This window comes from Triticum dicoccoides, chromosome 3A (genome assembly GCF_002162155.2).
Source record: "Triticum dicoccoides isolate Atlit2015 ecotype Zavitan chromosome 3A, WEW_v2.0, whole genome shotgun sequence".
NCBI lineage: Eukaryota > Viridiplantae > Streptophyta > Magnoliopsida > Poales > Poaceae > Triticum > Triticum dicoccoides.
In genome coordinates this window covers 424,766,455-424,772,072 of record NC_041384.1, presented here as the reverse complement: position 1 = coordinate 424,772,072, position 5,618 = coordinate 424,766,455, and the positions used below count along the sequence as shown (strand labels likewise).

The 5,618-nt window shown below is 39.9% G+C and overlaps 1 long non-coding RNA gene across 1 annotated transcript; it reads right to left on the bottom strand.

Moving 5' to 3' along the window:
* Positions 1-2,582: 2,582 nt before the first annotated feature.
* Positions 2,583-5,107, bottom strand: LOC119268390. Its single transcript, XR_005133159.1, has 2 exons — positions 3,932-5,107; positions 2,583-3,676 (listed from the first exon to the last, which is right to left on the bottom strand). It is a non-coding gene; the product is annotated as an uncharacterized LOC119268390 (long non-coding RNA).
* Positions 5,108-5,618: the final 511 nt, after the last annotated feature.

The window sequence follows — 5,618 nt, the reverse complement described above, 5'->3', positions numbered from 1 at the left end:
TTTTAACTTTCTCCGACGGAGGACTTGAACTGATAACAACAAAAAAATTACACTTTGTTTTTTATTATTTTTAATACAAAATGCACACCGTGTGGTACGTGAACTTCTGGCAGTTATCAATATGAACTTCTCTCGATTACGTGAAAATATCTAAGTTTTTTTTATGAATTTTCAATCTAATTTTCTTAATCCCTTTTTTATGAATTTTGAAGCGCTCTATTTTTAAAAGTTGAACTTCTTGTTATTTTATTTTTGAACTTATTGTTTTCATTCTTTAATAACGAGGAAAATCTGAGTTTTCTATAATCATCGAACTTCTCCATCTTTTTATGATGGACTTCCTGGTTTTATTTCTTAAACCTTTTTACGAAATTTTGAAGCGCTCTATTATTAAAAGTTGAACTTCTCGTTATTTAATTTTTTCAACTTCTTGTTTCCATTCTTTAATAACGAGGAAAATCTGAGTTTTCTATAATCATCGAACTTCTCCATCTTTTTAATATGGACTTCCTAGTTTTTTTCTTAATCTTTTTATGAAATTTTGAAGCGCTTTATTATTAAAAGTTGAACTTTTTTGTTATTTAATTTTTGAACTTCTTGTTTCCATTCTTTAATAACGAGGAAAAACTTGCCTTTTATTCCTTTTTCATATTAAACACACACCATGTAGTACATTAACTTTTTCCATTTTCATAATTTAAATTTTTTATTTTGTTTTTTGAAATCAAATTGCTAACAAATAATAACTGAACTTCTTTGTGGATTGAGAGAATTATTTTAAAACGCAAAAGAAAACAATTTGGTTTTGTGTTTTCGAACATGGAAATACAAAGTAAACCTCTCTCGTAAAAAAATTTGAACTTCATCGGACAGACCACTTGAACTTCTTTCAATAAACCTTTTGAGCTTTTATTTTTCTATACTTTTATTTCTTACCAGAAATGCAATCCTTGCAGTACTTGAACTTATTGTTGCTTTCACTATGAATTTCTGTCGCATTTTTGTGTATACGCCGAATTACACGCAATTGAAGGTCGGACATCACTTTTTGCCTTTTTAAAACATGTAATTGGAGGTCGGACGTCCCGCAATTTAAATTCTGAACCGTGCACGGAGGTGCACGTGAACTTCTTGCAACAAGTCTGAGTTTTTTATATATACTTCGAACTTCTCTGCTATTTTGAATTGAACTTCTTAATCTTATTCTTAGAAAAAAATATGTTTTCAAATAAGCATCAAATATTTTTTAAAATTGAACCTCATACTTAAATTTTTTCATCAGAGAAGTTTCCTAGAAATGGAAAGAATTTGAGTTTCCCGTAAACATCAAACTACTCCTTTTATTTTAATTTGAACTTCTTTAATTTTATTCTTTAGTAACGAAATAAAACTTGTGTTTTTTATAAATATCAAACTTCTCTATTTTTACAATTTGGACTTCTCGGTTTATTTGAAATACTTTTTTCCATTTTTTTGAAACCGTAAAACATTGTTTTTTTGTAAAAAAAACATCAAAGTCATGTGTTATGTTAATTTGAACTTCTTGCTTTTCTTTAGATACAAAAATTTATGATTTTTTTATAAACTTTGACGTGCTATGTATCTTAAATTTGAACTTCTTAGTTTAGTTTCACAGACGGAAAAAATTGTCTACTATTTTGTCTGTTAACTTATAGGATTTTTGGGGTTGCGTGAACTTCTAGAGTTATTTTTGTGCAAAGTTACACACACATAATAGAACACACACCCACACACTAATGCTCACATGTTGTAATTTTGTTTTGAAATGAATTGTGTAGACTTAAATTTTGTTTGTGCTCTTTTAAATTTATTTGTCACTTCAAGTTCTAGAAAATCGCAAATCTCCCATGTTTTTCCTTGCATGTTTAAATAGTTTGAACTTGTTGAGATACACATAATACACTTGACCTTCTCGAACACAACAATTTGACCTTCACAAATAAAAATTTAAACCATTGTCAACGACCACAACAAAACATTGAACTTTTTCATATTTTATATTTGAACCTCTAGGCTTTTCTAGAAATGGGAGTGAGCGACCACAACAAAATAAACTTTATCTCTGTATTGCTGCCTGATGAATGATTTTTTTATTCCATATGCATCATGTACGCAGGATGCGTTCTCCCTTAAAAAAACAATGTCTTTTGAACTTTCTGAGTGCAACTCGTTGAACTTCTAGAATACTAAAAAAGCATGTCCTTTTTAGTTCTCAATCAATATGGTTTTTTAAGAAAGGTAATTCACAGATGAATAAAATATTATCCACACTAGGACAGAATGTTCTTAGTCCAGGAACAAAACATTACTTCACATAGGAACACAAATTTATTCACACAGGGAACAAATGGCGTTACACTTTCTGCTTTTGCCGGGAAATAGATGAACTATGAAGAAGCCTATCTCTCTCACTTGAGTAAGTGGTTCGTACAAAATGTTCTAGTGTGATCTATCTAAACAACAACAGCAGGAACAAATTTCACACTGCATCCATGTACTTTTGAAGATGAGTTGCACTAGCATTAATCAGGTTGGCCTGCTGAAAATCAGACACGGTGGACTGAAGCCATGTTAATTACTGCTGAAATTTGTCAGCCATACAAATTACTACAAAAACTGGTCAAGAACAGTCAACCGTGTGCAGCCATACTAATTTACTTTGTAGAATAAACACAGACAGCTTAGAGGCATACTTTTTGTTCTTACTGATGACCTACAGAGCATGTTGGGCAAAATCTAGGGGAAGGACTAATCAATATTGAGGTTGAGCGACCATCTCAACAATAAATCCACAAGTGGCAGCGGCATATATCTCGCTACACTGCACCTCAAGGGAGATCAAATCCCCATGTTGAATAGCATCCCAGCAACAGCAAGATCACTCACCCGTTCAAAGACCGACTATCTTTCCTCATGAATGGCGACAAGCACCAGGATCAACACCTACAGGAAAGAGGTAGATGTTCAGAGGCGTAACAACAAGTTCAGCTTAATAGCTCAACCCATGACCCCTATTTGAAATCAAGACAACTGTGTTTATGGCTTCAAAGATATCTTCAAGCAAGACCCTTTAAATGGAAGTGAACCAAGTAGTAGTAATGCTCCAACACTACACCAACGCCAAACAATTCCTAACCTATTTAGTACTGACCCAAAACCTATTTTGTATTTTTTTCTCTATTCATTATTTATCAGTAAGATGAATTCTTCCCAAAATCCAATGATTGAACTCTCTAGACTATAATCTTTTGACTTCCAGATTACTTTAAAAAAATACGTAATTCTTTAGATGAATGTAAACGGAGAAGTTCACACTTACTGTTTGCTGGTATTGCATAAAATTCTGTTTTTTAGTGGACACTTACAAGACGTGGAGCATCAGACAAAAAATGCCAATGGTTAGTGCCAGCTTGAAATAAAACAAGAAGCAAACATGGGGATGAAGATTTTATTGTTGGTTCTTCATACGAATGAAACCACCTGCTCCTTGAATTACTTCATCAACAGGAGAACACATCAGACTTGGCTGCGTCCTTCCTCATCCTGTTTTTTCTAGATTTCCACTATGCAGCGACATCGAAACTTCTCTGTATACATATGTTTTTTTTTTGAAAAATTGGCTGAATGGAGCCCGTCCTCCATATGATGTTCTTCCCTGCATCAATTTTGTACATGTATAGCAAGGTCAGTACTACAGGAAAACATGAGTTTTGTACATGTATCGGAAGAGAAGTACTACAAGGAGATTCCTATATAATGCACACTGGTTCACATTAATATCTTTGTAGTCTCCTTAATTTTGTTGATGTTGGATTTGGTCAATACGAAGATGGTGGGTGTGTTTTCCCAATACGGTTGCTTCAGAAGTTCAGTTTTTCCAAACTGAAGACCAAAAGGATCCTCCACGTACAGGGGTGCGGCCGGGTGGTCAGCGGAGCATGAACACACACCGCCTTCTGGTGGTCGACGGCTCGTTCCAGGCGTGGGGCGAGGGGCACCACCGGGAGGAGGCGAAGTGGTGGCGGCGAGGAGTACTAAAGGAGAAAAGATTCAAAATTCAGAACATGCTGCATCTACACACACACACAAATCAAACAGATGGATAGATAGATTCACACTATATAGAATTATGGTGTAGTATGTAGAGTGTTCCAGCTGCATGTAAAACTTCAACTTTACATTCATTATTTTTTGGAATAAATTGAGAGGATTTATGTGAGTAGTACGAACACCTCTGAATTCGTTTACTGAAAAACACCACGGGTTCGTGTAGCAACCTAATGGGTTGCAACCCAGGCACACAAACTAGCTAAGTGGAGATGACCAATAGGTGTTGCGGTGTGCAGGAGCAACTACAGAAAAGAGCAGGTGGCCACATCCGCCCCTCGCCAAGAACTTGACCGGCCGCAAAGGTGTCTGGAGCGCACAGGGAAGATGTTGGCCCTGGAGTAGTCCAAGTTATGATGGAGCGGCAGGATACCTAAGCGTTCGTCCTCAGAGGCTGGAGAAGGACAGGGCGACAGACGCGCGGGGGATGAGGTAGCGAGCTAGGCAGCAGATCACGGGGGCGTGATGAACGGTGGCACGGGCACGAGCGGCCAGTCACCCGCGTGGAGGAGGGTTGCCCTGAGGAAGTAGTGCGTACGGGCTGGGGCGGCGCCAGGGGGCAGTCCATGGTGGTGTCCAGACACCGTTTGTGGCGGCAGCCGGTGATGTAGAGGTAACCGGAGCAGCATCGCCTCCCCTGTGTGAGCCAGTGATGGACTACAGCAGTAGTTAGCGACGAACTGCAGCGGTAGCTTGCGGCGGTGGACGGTGACGGCGCGAGGGAGGGAGGCGGTGGCGGTGACGGCGGCGTGATCTGTGGAGGGTGATGGCAGCGGCGGCCGATCCGGGGAGGGAAGCTGCGGCGGCAGCACGATCTAGGGCGATGGCAGCGGCGGCCGATTCCCGAGGCAGGAGCGGGGCGGCAGCCTGGTCCTGGAGCGGGGGCGGACCAGTGCCGGTGATGATTGGTGCCTGGATCAGAGAAGGAGTGGGGGCGTGGGGGAGGTTGTCGGATCAAGGATGTAGTGGGGGCGTGGGGAGGTACAGTAGTGGTGCGTTCGGGAGTTTCGGAACAACCGATCGCGCTATATAGGTATATAGGGCTGGCTGTAATCCAAATAACTATTCTAATTTTGGGATTACAATAATGTTGTCCTATATATATATATATATATATATATATATATATATATATATAGGGAGGGAGAGGGGAGAGGCCAGGAGGCACCCCAAGTAGGACCGAATCCTACTTGGCTTCCTCCTTGTCCGGCCGCCCTCCCCCCATCCTTATTTACCGAAAGGGGAAGGAAAGAGGAGGGGGAAAGGGAAGGGGGAGGCCGAATCCCCCTTTCCTTTCTCTTCCCCCATTTCCTTCTTTCTTTGGTTCGCCCATATGGGGGCACACCAGCCCCTGGTGGCTGGTGCGTTACCCCTCTTGGCCCATAAGGCTCATATCTTTTGTCCGGGGTGCCCGGAACCCCTTCCGATGACCCGATATACCCGGTACCCTCCGAAACACTTCCGTTGTCCGAAACTATCGTGCTATATAT